General features: G+C 42.6%; 1 protein-coding gene across 1 annotated transcript in view; it reads left to right on the top strand.

Moving 5' to 3' along the window:
• Positions 1 to 1663: 1663 nt before the first annotated feature.
• ECT2L (epithelial cell transforming 2 like) overlaps positions 1664 to 15807 on the top strand; it is a 56528-nt gene continuing 42384 nt past the window's right edge. The window contains 3 exon segments of the mRNA XM_060114524.1: positions 1664 to 1718; positions 2872 to 2929; positions 3161 to 3217. The gene's annotated coding sequence lies outside the window, so the exon portion shown is untranslated.

Below are 15807 nucleotides of genomic sequence, written 5' to 3'. Positions count from 1 at the left end.
TTGTCTATTCTTATGCCAATATCTCATGCTCTATTTACACTAACTTTAGAGTAAATAAGTCCTGATACCATGTAGAGTAAGTCTTATTACTTTATTCTTTTTAAAGTTGTCTTTGCTGTTCTCGACCCTTTGCATTTTCATACACATTTCATAATTAGTTTGTCAAACACACATACACACACGTGCACACAGACACCCCACCCCACTGCTGGGTTTTGATTAATAGATTAATTTGGTACAACTAACATCTATATAGACGTTACTGTTACTTAGATCTTTAAAAATTTCTCTTGATAAAATTTTTAGCATTCTATGCAGAACATTTGTACCTCTGATTTAAACTGGATTTTTAAAAGTTATTATAGGGCTTCCCTGGTGGCGCAGTGGTTGAGAGTCCGCCTGCCGATGCAGGGGACACGGGTTCGTGCCCCGGTCCGGGAAGATCCCATATGCCGCGGAGCGGCTGGTCCCGTGAGCCATGGCCGCTGAGTCTGCGCGTCCGGAGCCTGTGCTCCGCAACGGGAGAGGCCACAGCAGTGAGAGGCCCGCGTACCGCAAAAAAAAAAAAAAAGAATCATTCCAATTTCTGAGTCATTTTCCCAGCAAAGTAAAAAACAGCTCTGGTTTGGATTCACATTTGGGTGCAAGTAGTTGAGGAGAGAATAATTGCAATTTTTTTTTTTTTTTTAGTATTGATATGAGTATTTATTTAAAAGAAGTGCTGAATGTCCAGGGTCACAGTTTTTGTTCTAGGACAGCAGTCCCCGGATCCCAGGTATGGATGGGCAGAAAACAGAGGACGGGAACACAGGAGGCTAAGGCTCTTGTTGCAGGGCAGAGCCGCCCAGAACCAGGGAGGGTACAGCAGAGGGCAGCCGGGCAGCCCAGGGCTTGTTGTTCTGCTGCAGGAACCCCAGGCCCAGGCCATTCTAATGGGTTCTGCAGGTAAGTCTTTTGCCTCCGATATCCTTACTGCACCCTGTTCTTCCTCTGTATGCAGCTGGAGAAGACTTATACTAATGTCAGCTCAATCTGGTTTTTCCATCTTGTACAGCCAGCGCCCTAGGGCCATTTTTGCGATGATGATTTTTGATGACTACTAAGGATACATTGTCTTAGAGAAGTCTTAACTTTGTTTTCCAAAAGCCTTGCTCATTGCTTGGAACGCAGTCAACACTCAGTTTCATGTACGTGCTATTATTTGTTCAACCAAAGCTGAATGCATGAAGGAAACTGGTAACCACTGGCAGTTCCTGACGCTAGGAACTGCTAAGGATCAGGGAGGCTGTGTGTAGGGTGGCAAGGACCAGTAAATGAGTGGAGCATCCCGGCTGGCAGCGTTGAGGGGGAGTCGGGGATTGAGAGTAAAGAGGAGGGGTTGGGGACCATCCCAGTGGCAGTGTTCATGAACTCTCTGTGTATATTTGTATGGATATATATATATGAGTTGTTCTAATTGTATCTATATAAACAAATATATGTAAATGAATTGCTGTAATTCTATTATTCCTATATGGACAACATTAATACACTGGATGTTCTAGGTGATCTTAATAAAACCTACAGTTTATGAAATGAAACTACAGTTTCTAAGACCGGACGAAAATAATTTGCTGAGATGTCAGCTGGGAATTCTCCCAGGGAAAGCTTGGAAACGGAGAGCTTCCACACAAGATTCAGTGCCTGGACACCTTTTAGCAACAAGTCATTAAATCGACAGATGAGTCACATACTCTAGAATAAGACAAGATTTCTAAGGTGAATTTTACTGTGATATATTGGGTCTCATGTTGCCATATTTAGAATAAAATAAATACTTGTAAAGAACTTAGTTTTTGAGTCACTTTAAACAAAAATAACCCTACCCCAAAGACAGTCTCCTCACCCCAGTCCACGACTCCAATCTTATGGGAGGTGCAAGAGCTGCTCCCACTTTTGCCCTGTCAGCACCTCCAGAGATGAAACAGAAACCTCCAGGACACACCCTGGTTGCTATAAGGGGGAGCAGACAAGAGAAGGTGCTTTGGTGGTATTTTGGTGTGGAGAGTGTTGATATGTGTTTCTTTTAACTCTCTCTTCCCTCTTGTGCCAACTGCGTGGTTCCCTGGGGCCTGGGGATGCCCCTCCTTTGAAAGATAATGCAGGAAGTAGTTACTGGAATGGCCCAGGCAGCTCTGCCAGACCTTCATGGAAAAGGGGGCTGCCTGGGTCCTCAGAGCTCCTGCACGGTCCAGGCGCATTCACAAGGGAAGGAGACCAGATGGGCTGGGACCAAAGCCTGACTAGTAATAAAGACAGTGGGTTTATATATGTCCTCTGAGCCAAGCTGCACTGAAGTCCTGGTTTGGGGGGACGCTGGTCCTGGTGTATGTCTTTCATGGAGACACTCCTAACAATGGCTCTTCAGCAAAATTTTCTAACTTTCCTTTTGGTGGGTGCTATGAAGAGGTAGGACTATGGGTTAGGAAAATCACACCTACTTCACACGGCCCTGTTTTCACAATTAAGCAAGTGGCCAGTATGTGTTTTCAAGATGAAATGTTTGGGATCTGTTTCCCCAGACCACATTAGCTTAGGTGGAAACAATAGTGAACATCCATTACCTCTCTGGGCCCTCCTTGAGCCCCTCTGCAATTACATCCCTGCCAGCCTTTCCCACCAGCCCACCCAACAAGCCTGGGCTTGCCTGCATCCCTAGATAAAAGGAGTTTAAGCTGAAGGCAGAGACCCTTACTACATATGTGAAAGTGCTTTGTGAACTGTAACGTGCAATGCAAATATTAGCTGTGAGGTTGTTAGGTTGCCTATGGATTGCTTAGCAACTAAGAACATATCGAACTGTAAAGGAAAATGTCATTTTCTCTCCTTTATAGCTCTTTCAGGAAAGAGTTGCTCTTATAAGTCACTGATTTGACCTCTGGACTAACAAGCAACATCAAGAATTCTTTCTTTTCTTTTTTTTTTTTTTTTTTTTTTGCGGTACGCGGGCCTCTCACTGCTGTGGCCTCTCCCGTTGCGGAGCACAGGCTCCGGACGCGCAGGCTCAGCGGCCATGGCTCATGGGTCCAGCCGCTCTGAGGCATGTGGGATCTTCCCGGACCGGGGCACGAGCCCGTGTCCCCTGCATCACCAGGCAGACTCCCAACCACTGTGCCACCAGGGAAGCCCAAGAATTCTTATTCACGATTTTTTTATGATGCACTAAATCACAATTAAGGTAAATGTAGCCTAATGATGTAATTATCTTAAAGAAAATAAAATATCATAAAATGTTCATATAACTTTTAAGAGTTTCTTTTTTTCCACAGAAAAAAAGCAACTGATATTTTAAGGCTTATAAACAATGTTTTCTAGTGCTGCTGCTTCTTTGTGGGTAAAATGGAGCCTTGGGGAGTTGAATACCTTCATATAGCAAGATGTTCAGTTTTTGCAAAAAGTTATAAATAACGTCAGCCAATGAATTTTTAACATTCTCTTAGTATATTAAATTCTCCTTGGAACTCTCAGACAGATAAGATATTTGAAGTAGGTACTCCGAAATATTTGTTACATGAATGAATGGATCCAAAAAATATCTGAGAAATGACAGTGGCAGCAACATTTAGGAATGTGGGCAAGACTTATATGGCAGTGGTCACTGATTGCCGTTAAGTCCAGGTTCTTCTTCTTTCCCTCTGCGTCCTATTATATTTGTAATTTATTTTAAAATACTCCAGCATGGCTGGTGTGACATGTGAAAGTGTTAGTTGGAATTACACCCAGGGGCAGCTAGTGTTCTGATCAAGAGTTAGTACGCTAGGGGTGATTAGCTAGCACTGTATTGGAAAGGTCACAGTGTTTTAGCTATTACCAGATACTTTGCTAATTAGCATAGCAAATATTAGATATTAGTTATTATCAGAGCAACTAGTGGCTTGTTAACATGCTGGATGAATGCTAGAAATGGCCTGTCTTTGGTGAAATTAAAGGTATTCAGATATGTGGACTGACCAAAATATTCTAGAGAGCCCTCCGGCATGCCTGGACCTGTTTGAAGAATCCAGCCAGGCCAGTTGGTGCTTATTAAGGATGGTTTCATCTCCAAAAAATGGCCTTGTCTGACTGGGGGTTTTCTGGTAGCCTGAGGCCAACAAAAAGGATAGTAATAGAATCCTGTTTATGGAACATTGTTCTTTCTCAGTTGAATGAATCTTTCACCCAAAGGGCAGAGAGCTGGGATTTTGTCAGGCCTACAGAGGAGGCTATATGAAGTGGTTTGGGCTTATTTACTAAAGTTTGTTCAGTGAAACTCCAGGTAGGGCATCATTTGGTGCTGCTTTCACTACAACCTGATGGTGGGGCTTGGGGGACAGGCTAACCCTCAAACTTCTTAGATATTTACCAAAAAGTGTCAGAGTTGTGCAAGACCAAATTGGGTAATTTTAGTTCACAGTACCTGCTTCTCTCAGTCTTTCTTACACTTTCACACAGTCATTTCATCTCTCCTACCTACGAACGCACCTTCTCCATTGTCAGATTTCTCTGCATCTGTGGGGCTCCTAGTGGATTATTCCTGATGGAGTCACCGAGTCACTGGAGGGAGACAGCCATCTTCCAGGCATGTCGAAAGAGGCTGCAAAAACAGGCCACAGACAAAGAGGCTCTTCAGTCAATGCTTAAAAATCAGGAAGGGGCTTCCCTAGTGGCGCAGTGGTTGAGAGTCCGCCTGCCGATGCAGGGGGACGCGGGTTCATGCCCCGGTCCGGGAGGATCCCACACGCCGCGGAGCAGCTGGGCCCGTGAGCCATGGCCGCTGAGCCTGCTAGTCTGGAGCCTGTGCTCCGCAACGGGAGAGGCCACAACAGTGAGAGGCCCGCGTACCGCAAAAAAAAAAAAAAAAAATCAGGAGGAAGGGAGATTTTTATGGTAGTCATTGGGTAGGCTTCCTTTGACTCCAATTCTGCAGCTTTCAAGATAAGAAAGTAAGAGACCAAGCCCTATATCCCTAATAGCTTTGTGGGCCATCCTGTTCTAGTCTCATGTATCACGAACCAAGCAATTTTACTTGTAACCACTGGAGGTCATTAGTGATCTTGTGGTATATTTTGAGGCTCATCAACATTAGGCCTGACCTTTTTTCACTGGAAACTTCATTCACTGTCTGGCACCTGAATTCTTTCTGTGGGAGAAGGATATGGAACTAACCTGTTAAGTGAAATTACTCTGCTTTGTTTGACAGCAGCTGTGTTTCTGCAGAGTTATATGTATTTCATAGTCCCATGAAGCTGTTATTACATGTTCTGGGCTACTAATTTCGGGGGAAGTTGTATGTCAATTTCTGGTGTCTGGGTTTGGTATCCTGAAACCAGGGTCTTTCATTTGTAGCGGTGGCTTTTGATGTTGAACATCAATCAGGTCATTCCCTACAGTCTGGATGAAGTCTTTCTTACATGACTTCCTGCCATCTCTTACTGACAGCTGAAGACACCATGTGCAGATGGACTAATCCAGTTTGAGCTGTGCTTGATTTTAACCAAATCTAAAAGCCCAACTTATTTTCATTTTTAGCCTAAAGTTAATGCAATAAAATTTTAAAGCATCTTTATTGAGATGTAATTCACATACATAAAATTCATCCATTTAAAGGACACAGTTCAATGGTTTTAGCAGTGGTCCCCAAGCTTTTTGGCACCAGGGACCGGTTTCGTGGAAGACAGTTTTTCCACGTGGGGGGTGGGGGGGACGGGGATGGCTTAGGTGGTAATGCGAGCGATGGGGAGTGGCAGAGGACGCTTCCCTCGCTTGCCCTCCGCTCACCTCCTGCTGTGCGGCCTGCTTCCTAACAGGCCACGGACTGGTACCGGTTGATGGCCCAGGGGTTGGGGACCCCTGGTTTTAGTACATTCACAGAGTTGTACAACCATCACCACAATTTAAGTTTAGAACATTTTCATCACCCACAAAAGAAACCCCCTATCTATTAGCAATCACTCCCCATTCCAATCCCCCTCAATTCCAGCCCTGCACAACCACTAATCTATTCTATTTCTTGCCTATTCCAGACTTTTCATATAAATGGAATCATACAATATGTGGCCTTTAGTTCACCTGTTTTGTAGCATATATCAAGACTTTCCCTTTTATTGCCAAATAATATTCCATAGTGTGGATATGCCATATTTTATTTATCCACTCATCAGCTGATGGACATTTGGGTGGTTTCCACATTTTGGCTATTGTAAGTAATACTGCTATGAACAACTGTGTATAAGTCTTTCTATATGGATGCTTTACTTCTTTTAGGTATATAACTAGAAGTGGAATTGCTGGATCAAATGGTAGCACTGCAATCAACTTTTAATTATTAAGTGTTTTTTCTGAATTATATTTACTCCTCTAGTCCCTGTTCCCCCATAACTATGAATAAGCTTGTGAATAAAAGAGAGAATTTAGCATTATTCGAATGCCTGAAATCTTTGCATGTAAGCTCAGCTATATTTGTGCAATACCTTGCTTTTCAGACAGAGAAGCCATTGTTTTAGATGCTTTGTTTTATAATTTCTGAATAACTTTGTTTTAATTCAGGCAGTTATAAAGCTTAAACAGGATATTGCAGTACCAGTCAGAAATATGTTGTCACAGTTTTCATTAAAAGTTTCTTCTTAATCTCTATGAGATATATTCAAGTATCTAAGATTTTTCTTTTCTATCCTAATAAATATTCCATATTGTTAAGACTTTGGATATTTTCTTAAATGGAGTTTTATGATATTTAAGATATTTTTCAAAGGTTCATCTTCTCAAACCTTCCCTCTGGCAAGTCCTCCCTCTCACTTCAACTTAAGTGTCACCTCTGCTGGGAAGCCTTTCCTGCTCATCTTTCACCCCCATCATTTTTACAAACCTCTATCGTGGCATTTCTCCTGTCCATTATGCTTATCTGTCCACAAGTCTGACGGTTTCCAGTGGTGTTGTCCCCCTGCCACTTGAGTAGGCTGACCTTTCCTGTGACTCCTTAAAGGAAACTGGGCTGTTTGTGTCTGTCACACTTGGAGAAACCTATGAGAAGACTGAATCAGTCTCCTAGTCACACTGGTGGGACCGGTTTCAAATTGCTTCTGTTCAGCAAGAGGTAATGCCTCCTACAAAGACCTTTCCTTACGGGGCTGGAGCTGTTCAAACTTGTAGCTTTTCCTGGTGGGTGGGGCAACATTCATGATTCATGTAACTGCAGTCCTAAGACATGGATGGATAGTGTGTGTGTGTGTGTGTGTGTGTGTGTGTGTAGGGAGAGGGAGATCACCACCAAACAAGGATTAGCTCTTGTTGCTTGTCTCCATCAGAGTCACCTGGAAAGGGGGTTGGAGGGCAGAAAAATGTACCAACCCATGTATAGTTGAGAGGGAACACCGCTGCCCCGCACTCTCGTCTCAGTACACCCACCCCGTCTTCCCAAGCAGCCCCTGGGAGGGCTCAGTTGAGGATGTTTATCTCGATTGTAATCTTTGAGGAAATCTGGTACACAAATTTTTCAGAGACAACACACTTCTAGATTAACCTTAAATATAGAACAGCTACATCACGCTGAGTTACTGACGTCCATGAGAAAGGACATTTCTGTGTGGAGGTGGTGGAGGGGAGAGGGGAGTATTCAGAGACCCATTGTTTTCTAAATACCCAAGACAGGTCTGGAAACGTGGGTCATCCTGACTCTTCCCTCCCCTCAGCCCCGTACTCTGGACATATTTCTGTCCTTTCACATAGATCAGATGGTCGTGGGCAACCACATAAAATATTAGCATTTGCTGTTGGGTGGCTTTTAGGGGTGGATGAAGCTAAGAAAGGAAACCCTGGAGTTTGAAAGGAAAGGAGAAGCCAAACCCCAAAGCTGTTTTACTGGGGACAGAGGGAGAGTGGGTCGTAGGACGGTCACCGGCTTATATTAGGCAAAGCTCCTGCACTTGAAGTCCTCACTTCCTGTTTTATAAGTGTTGCTACTCCCCCTTTGTAATGTTTCACTTCTCTTTACAGTATGGTAGCTCCACTTGCCATTATGTTATACACCGTAGTCCTTGCTTGTTCATTTACCATCTGCCTATTCCACTAGAAGGTAGCTCCATGAGGGCAGGGACTTTTTCTGCTAACTCTTCCTGTCCCTAGCACTTAAAACAATACCAGGTTCATAGTAGCCACTCAATAAATGCTTGTTTGAATGAATGAAGATGTGTAAAACACTTCCTAATTACAATAACAAAAAGATAATCAGAACAAAGCTTTCCTTTGGTAGTTCTCTCAGAGGAAGGATTTTTTCAAGATATTACAAGTTTTAGAATATAGGATATTACTAATACGTTGCTTCATTGAAGACTTTTCATTATTTAATTAATTCAAGACCTCTATAAAGCAATTCCAAAAGGAATTATGCATAGTAATAATACCCAAGGGTGCCATATCGCACACCTCCAGGGGATGCTATTTCACTCTATCATCTGTGTGAATGGCACCTCCTAAACTTGTTCATTGCACAACTTCCCAAATGTAGCAGCCCTGATGATACTACCAGCCATTTATAAAGGACATGATATTAGCTTCCAGATCTACCAAGTATCCTTTACCCTCTGCGAAGGGTCAAATCCACAGATAACTCATTGGAAAATGGAGACAAGGTTTTAAGAGACCATTTGTCTCCATTCTGTATTTTTAAATGTCTTTAGGAAATTTTCAGGAGGGTTGAGGCAGAATGAGAGTAGACGTAGCTCCCTGTGAGACCTAAACGGCTAGCAAGTCTTAGAAGCAGAAGGAGGATGCTCTTATTACATACAGAGTAAGTGCCTGGTGACTGCCTGTCATCTTTCCTCCTACCCTCTCTATGTATTCTTTTGATGTCATGGTCAGAATGTTTTCAAGTGCAAGTAACAGAAATGGAATTCAACCAGCCTAAGAAGAAAAGGGAATTTATTGACTTAAGATTTGTCTACTTTAGGCTGTGCTAGATCCTTAGGTTCAGTGTTACCAGGGCTCACTCACTCTCTCCCTTCTCTCAGCTCTGCTTCCTTATGTGTGTTGCATAAAACTAAAAAGATAAGCACAAGACCCTTATGAAGGAAATTAGAAATTTGTATTAAAGGGTAGTAGAAAAAAAAAAACCTGGGTAAATAGATAGATATGCTGTGTTTCAAGATGCCAATTCTCTCCACATTCATCTTTCAATTCAATTCAATCTTGGTACAAATCCCAAAATGGCATTTTCTTAAGGACTTTGAGAAACGGATTCTAAAGCTAATCTGGAAAAGAAAATGGACTACAACAGCTACGAAAAATTTAAATATAAAGAAAAAAATTAGTAAGAGTTGTACTACCAGATATCAAAACCACTTTTATCCATTTATGAAATATCCCCATGTAGTATCTCAAGTATAAGGAAGCAAGGACTGAGATAAGTAAGTGCTCTGAAGGGAAGGGAAAGGGAAGGCGTCTTTAAGGGTTGGGTAGATCAGAAAGAAGCTTGGGCGGCTGGAGATCCTTCCTCTTCTTGCATCAATTCCTGTTTAGTGGGCTAGACACTGTCGATCACACACCCACCCACCCATGCCATTCCCCAATTCCTCTCCATCTTCCTGACAAAGCCCCTTTTTTCCCTCAGGTATCATGTGCTTCAGGGGTGGTGGGTCACACTGACCCCCAAAGAGTGAGTCAGGGTTGGACAGAATCATGGTCATTCCATCCTCTTTGATGTGTCTGGTTTAGGAAAGGGCATGTAGATATTAACTCTGCCCAAGGAAACACAAGAGAGTGGCTGCTAGCGTTTCTGGGAGAGTTTTCTTCACTCTCAAAGGGACCTAAAAAGGAACTAGAGGAAAGGACATGCCCTCTTCTGCCCTATAGCCTGTGATCTCTGTTGTGTGCAGATCTCTGCTCACAGCAGTCAGTCATTTGGGAACCAGCTCAGGGAACAAGTTGGAGGGACCAAAGCAAACTACTGAGCAGGCAAAGTGAAAATATAGAAAATCCTTGGCCATTAATGACACTGAGTTCTTGAATTCACTAACCCTGGAGCTACCCTGATTTCCCTTATTTAAGGAAAGTGAAAGAAAGATAAATAGGTTAAAAAATGATCCGTAATAGTCCATTTATCTAGCTGTCACTTCTCTTGTTATACCAACTCTCCAGAATCTCGCTGAGAACCAGCCAGGTTTGGAAAAACCAAAAGCATTTAGCAGTCAAACTGATGTCCTTTACACATAGGAGAGAGCGCGTCAGACCCTCATGCAGGGTCTAAGTATTTAATTAATTCAGGGCTTCAAATAGGATTATACATTCTCCTAAGGACACCATACATGTATTCAACACTTTGTACTTTGGCATCAGCATCAGGATCTGCTAGGCTGCCTCTTCTACCAGTGGGCAGTCAAGTTCACCAATGTTGAGGAGGGTGAGCCCGTTAGAGTCACTTGGAGTTTGTTAAAAACATGAACTATGAGCCTCACCCATAGACATTTTGGCTCAGAACACCTGGGATGGGGCTGAGGAAGCTGTTTTTACTAAGTTCCCATGGTGATTTGGTACCCAGCCAAGGGTAAGACACAAGGCCCGGGTGACCTAAAGGCCCCAAGGCTTCTTCCACCTTTTCGTCTGCTCCTTCTTGGAGGCTGGGACACAGATTACCATCTGAGTGTCCCGTCCCTCCTATTCTCTATTAGCAAAACAAAAGTATTTGTTCTGTTTCTGTAGATTTTTCATGTTTCACTTGCAATACTTCTTAGTGGTTTTAGAATGTTTCATTGTAAGTAACCTTAAACTTGACACAAATAATGAAAGAAATATTTGACTCTCATGTAATTGGAAAACCCATAGGTAGGTCTGGCTGCAGTTGAAGCTCGATCCAGAGATTCAGTAATTAAACGACTTGTTTCTTTCTGCCCCTCTGCTCTGCCTTCAGCAGTCATGGCGTCATTATTATGGTTCCTCAGTTGTGTCCAGAAGAAAAGAATTCTTTGTTTGGTTTCCCTCTGGACTAGTTTGGGTCCATGCCCACTCCTGCCAGTGGCTGTGGCCATGGGATTGACCCACATGAATTTAATTAGCTTTGACCATGTGCTTTTTGGAGTCAGGGATGAAGTCAGCTCCTGTAGAACCACATGGACCACCAAATAGGAACTGAGGTTATTTTATCTAAAGAAGAAGAAGTAAATGATGGATGACAAAAGCTAAAGTCTATTCATGCAGCATTCAACAAATATTTACCGAGGGTCTACTGTATATCAAGCATAGTTCTGGGTGCACGTGATTCAACACTAAACAGAGTGTAAAAGACCTCTACCCTCTGAAGTTCATATTTTAGTAGACTAAAACTTGGCCTAAAATGAAACAAGAGGGATGTTCATGCACTTCACTGGATATCTGACAGTACAACATAGCACCACTGGAAATAATTGGGGGTGTTTTCCATGTCTCAGAAGTTAGAGCACTCTGGTAGACTGGATAATTTTCTCCAAATATGTCCAGGCCCTAATCCCTGGAACCTATGAGTGTTATCTTGTACAGCAAAGGGACTTTGCAGATGTGATTAAGAATTTGTGTTGGGGAGATTATCCTGCATCACTGGAGCTCAACATAATCACAATGGTCCTTATAAGGGATGCAACAGACATCAGAGTCAGAAGAAAAAATGATGTGATGATGGGAGAGATGGAGAGACTTGAAGATCTTATGCTTCTGGCTTTGAAGATAAAGGGGACCTGAGCCGAGGAATAGAGACAGCTACTAGGCCCTGAAAAAGACAAGGAAACAAGTTCGCCCCTTAGAGCCTGCAGAAAAAAACCAGCCCTGCCAACACCCTGACTGTAGCCCAGTGAAACTGATTTCAGACTTGTGATCTCCAAAACTCTGAGACAATACATTTGTACTGCTTTAAGCCACTAAGTTGGTGGTAATTTGTTATAATGAACAGGAAATTAATACAAGCAGTGATTTTCTCTTCCTGTTTTTCAACTTTTTTTTTTCATTCTTTATTCTAATTTACACATATCTATTTACCCCCTGCTAAGTTACAAGCACCATACCAGATACTGGGGACACAGCAGCAAACAAGACGGCTGCCATACCTTTTGTTTATGGGAATTCCAGTCCAGTGGAAGAGAAAGTCTTTAAATGGTGAATGAGTCCAAAAAAGGACTAAATTTGAGGGTCAGCAAGAAAGGAAACACAAAAATAGTGCTCAGGTTACACTTTAGTGCACATCAAGTGTAAAGGATACAGGTTTCAGCAAAGAATATGAGATGGCGTGAAGTAGGCAGGGCTCAGTGGGTGAGAGTATCCTCCCACAGGGAAGTGTTTGGGGAGCAGGAATGGTCAGCCTGTTGGGAATGTGAGAGGATTCTGGCAGTACCCCAGAAATACCACCCCAAAAACCCACTAACATCGCCTTATATTGTTACCTACATTGTTGCAAAAATAGCTTTTTACTAGGCACGTGACTTGGATCTACCATGCTAGTTCCAGAGAAAGTTTCTTACTCCTTCCTCAGGACCCTACTGCTTCATTGGCCGCAAGTCATATAATAATAAGAATCACACAAGCGAAGTCATCCTGCACTCATATAGTGATGTCACACCCATGTGCATGCATTATCCTTTATTTTCCACCACCCAAGGGCAGGCATGGCCAACCCAACAGATATCAAAGAAATAGCTACGGTGATGCTAAGTGACAAAGGAAAAGTAACTGAGACCTCACCTAGTCCAGGGGCTCGGGGAAGCCTTCCCTGAGGATTTGACATTTAGGCTGGATTCTAAAAGGTGCATAGGAAATAGACAAGCCAAGACTTGGAGGATGAGTGTTCCTTCCACCTGGAGGGGATGACTTGCATGAAAGCCTTGGGCATTTTTTGTCTATTCAGTGGTAAAATCAGGCCTTTGGAGACACATTGGAAAGTTTAAATAGGCAAAAAGAGGAAACTACCAATCACCCATAATTGTACCAACTCAGTGCAACCTAATTTTTTTTTTTTTTTTTGCGGTACACAGGCCTCTCACTGTTGTGGCCTCTCCCGTTGCAGAGCACAGGCTCCAGACGTGCAGGCTCAGCGGCCATGGCTCACGGGCCCAGCCGCTCCGCGGCATGTGGGATCTTCCCGGACCGGGGCACGAACCCGTGTCCCCTGCATAAGCAGGCGGACTCTCAACCACTGCGCTACCAGGGAAGCCCTGCAACCTAATTTTTATGCTTTTATGTACCCATTTAACTATTTACAAATCAGAATATACAAATTATTTTTAAATCTTAAAAAAAAAAAAAACCTGCAGTCACCCTCTTTATTGCTGTACCCACACCCAGCTTTGTTCTCACTCACTGCAGAGCTCAGCACATGGTTCTGCATTTTCTGTCCACCCCAGACCCGGTCGTTATGCTGTGTGACACTGGTCTCCGTGTGGAAATCCACCCAACACAGACCCACGCCATGGAGCGTGTGTCAAGCCACCAGACAAGACGAGGAGGTGCCGCCTGGGCCACTAGAGTGCAGGGACCTCTGCCAAAGGCACTCGGCCCTCTCCAGGCCCCCTCCCCCATCTGCTCCTCAGCCATTTCATCACAATTCGGGCAGCATCCTTCTACTTCTTATCAGAAACTTCAGAGCAGAGAATTAGATTCAAGTCCCATATCGCTAAGCTTATTAGTTTTGCAAAGCACACATTGTGCGTGGAGCAGCACGCTGCGAGGCGCTATCATGAATTATTCCAATGAAGCTATCTTTGTCGCAACAAAGGAGCGAAGCACATTTTCTTCATTGTCTCCTCACATGCTGGTATTTCTCTTCACGGATTTCTTACTTTGCGACATTAACTAAAACGCAATGAGCCACAATGTCATTACCGCAAACCACCCTAGTTCTCTGCTCCTCATGTACTGATTTTTTTGTGTGTGTGTGTGACTGAAGCATTTTCTTTCCTTCTTGCTTAAAATTCATTATACTCGAATGTGTCCTTGCAGCAGCACAGACTAGGAACAAATATAAAATATGTATGATTAAGGTTTACTTTAAAAAGCAATTCAGGCTCAATTCTCTTTTGCTTGGCTGGGATGGAATGGTAGATGCTGTGAGGATGGGGACAAAGACTCTGAAGATACTGAGACCCATCTCTGAAAAGGAGGCTGAAAACGTTTCTGTTTTGCATCTTATTTTATTGATCTGTCTTAGAGTTCCAAATAAGAGCAAGTTGTCTCTCAAGGGCCAGTGGAATGACTATGAAGCAGGAGTTAAGGTCACAAGTCCACTGGGATTAACTGTCCTTGGTGTGGTCACACGTCTCATTCAGTTTGAACGTTAATCTCTTTCAATACTGAGAAGACCCCTAAGGGACACCTCTGCCTGTGAGTACCCTGTGCTGCCAGCTCACACACAACTCTGTTCTTTTTCCTCATGCTTACACCCCAACTCCCACCCTCTCTCCAGACTGCCTTGCCAACAGGTCCATTTTAAGCCACTCTGTTTTGTCTCCAGTTATGACAAAGCTGCATGGACAAGGACCAAGAAAAAGCAATGACTTAAAGTCAGGGGAGTAGAAACACACAAAAATAACAGGCAATCATTAAACCTTGGAACTGAAGCAGGTAGCTGCTTCTTAAAAACAAGCAAGAAAACAACAAAAAACCCCACTTTTTACAATAATGTTTAACTCACAGAAAAGTTACAAAAATAGTGTAAACAATTCCTCTAAACTTTTCATCTGGATTCCTTGATTGTTAACATTTTACCATTTTTACCTTATTATTTCAAATATTTGAGTGTGAGTTGTAAACATAATGCCCCACTAACCCTAAGCATTTCAGTATGATTCCTAAAAAACAAACACACTCTGCTGAAAAATCACAATACATCCTGCAATGTTGGGAAATCAGCATTGATTCAGCACTACTGTCCAATGCACAGACTCCACTCAATATCTCTGATTGTTCCAACAGCATCCTTTATAATCGTCCTTTCCTTCTCAGTCCAAAATCCAATCTAAGGTCATCTGTTGTATTTAGTTTTCATGTCTCCACATCCACCTTCGATGTGGAGCAATTGCTCAGTTTTTCCTGTCTTTTCGTACTTGACACTTTTGAAGAGCATAGGTCTGCTACTTTGTTTAATGACCTTCAGTTTGTGGTTGGCTGATATTTCCTCAAGACTACATTGAGGTCATACATTCTTGGCAGGAATAACACAGACTTAATACTATGTTCTTCTCAGTGGATCATGTTGGGGGAATAGCATGTCAATTTGTCCTACTGTTTATGATCTTAACTTTACCACTTGGTTAAGATGGTTAATTATTAAGTATTTTGTATTTATTAATTAATAAGTAACTAAAAAATATTTGAGTGATTAGTTTTAAATTAATTAAAAAGTATTTGAATCTATGCAAGTATTTTTTTTCCTTGTCAGACTTTTACTTACTAGTTTTAGCATACATTGATGATTCTTACCTGAAGCACTTATTACTGTGATAGCTACCAAGTGGTGATTTTCTCATTTCTTAATTCCTTCTACATGTATGAAGTGGTGTTGTGTTGCAAGGTAGAACATTTCCTTTCCCAAGAATTGTGAGGCTCCAGTTAAGCCAAAAGTTTGTTAATTCATGGTCAAGACTGTCTCTGGGTCTAATGGATATTCAACAATCTGTTGGTGAGGGTAACTAAGGTCCTTTTTGTACCTAATTGGAAGTGTCATTTTCATTTCACATTGAAACTTTCTGAGGCTTGACCCACTCTATGGGAATTTAGGTCAGAGAAGATCCACTACAGGATGAAGTCTGTTCAGAGTTACCACTTTTCTTTCAATGAGTT

This window comes from Mesoplodon densirostris, chromosome 12 (genome assembly GCF_025265405.1).
Source record: "Mesoplodon densirostris isolate mMesDen1 chromosome 12, mMesDen1 primary haplotype, whole genome shotgun sequence".
Lineage (NCBI taxonomy): Eukaryota > Metazoa > Chordata > Mammalia > Artiodactyla > Ziphiidae > Mesoplodon > Mesoplodon densirostris.
This window is presented reverse-complemented; position numbering and strand designations above follow the sequence as displayed.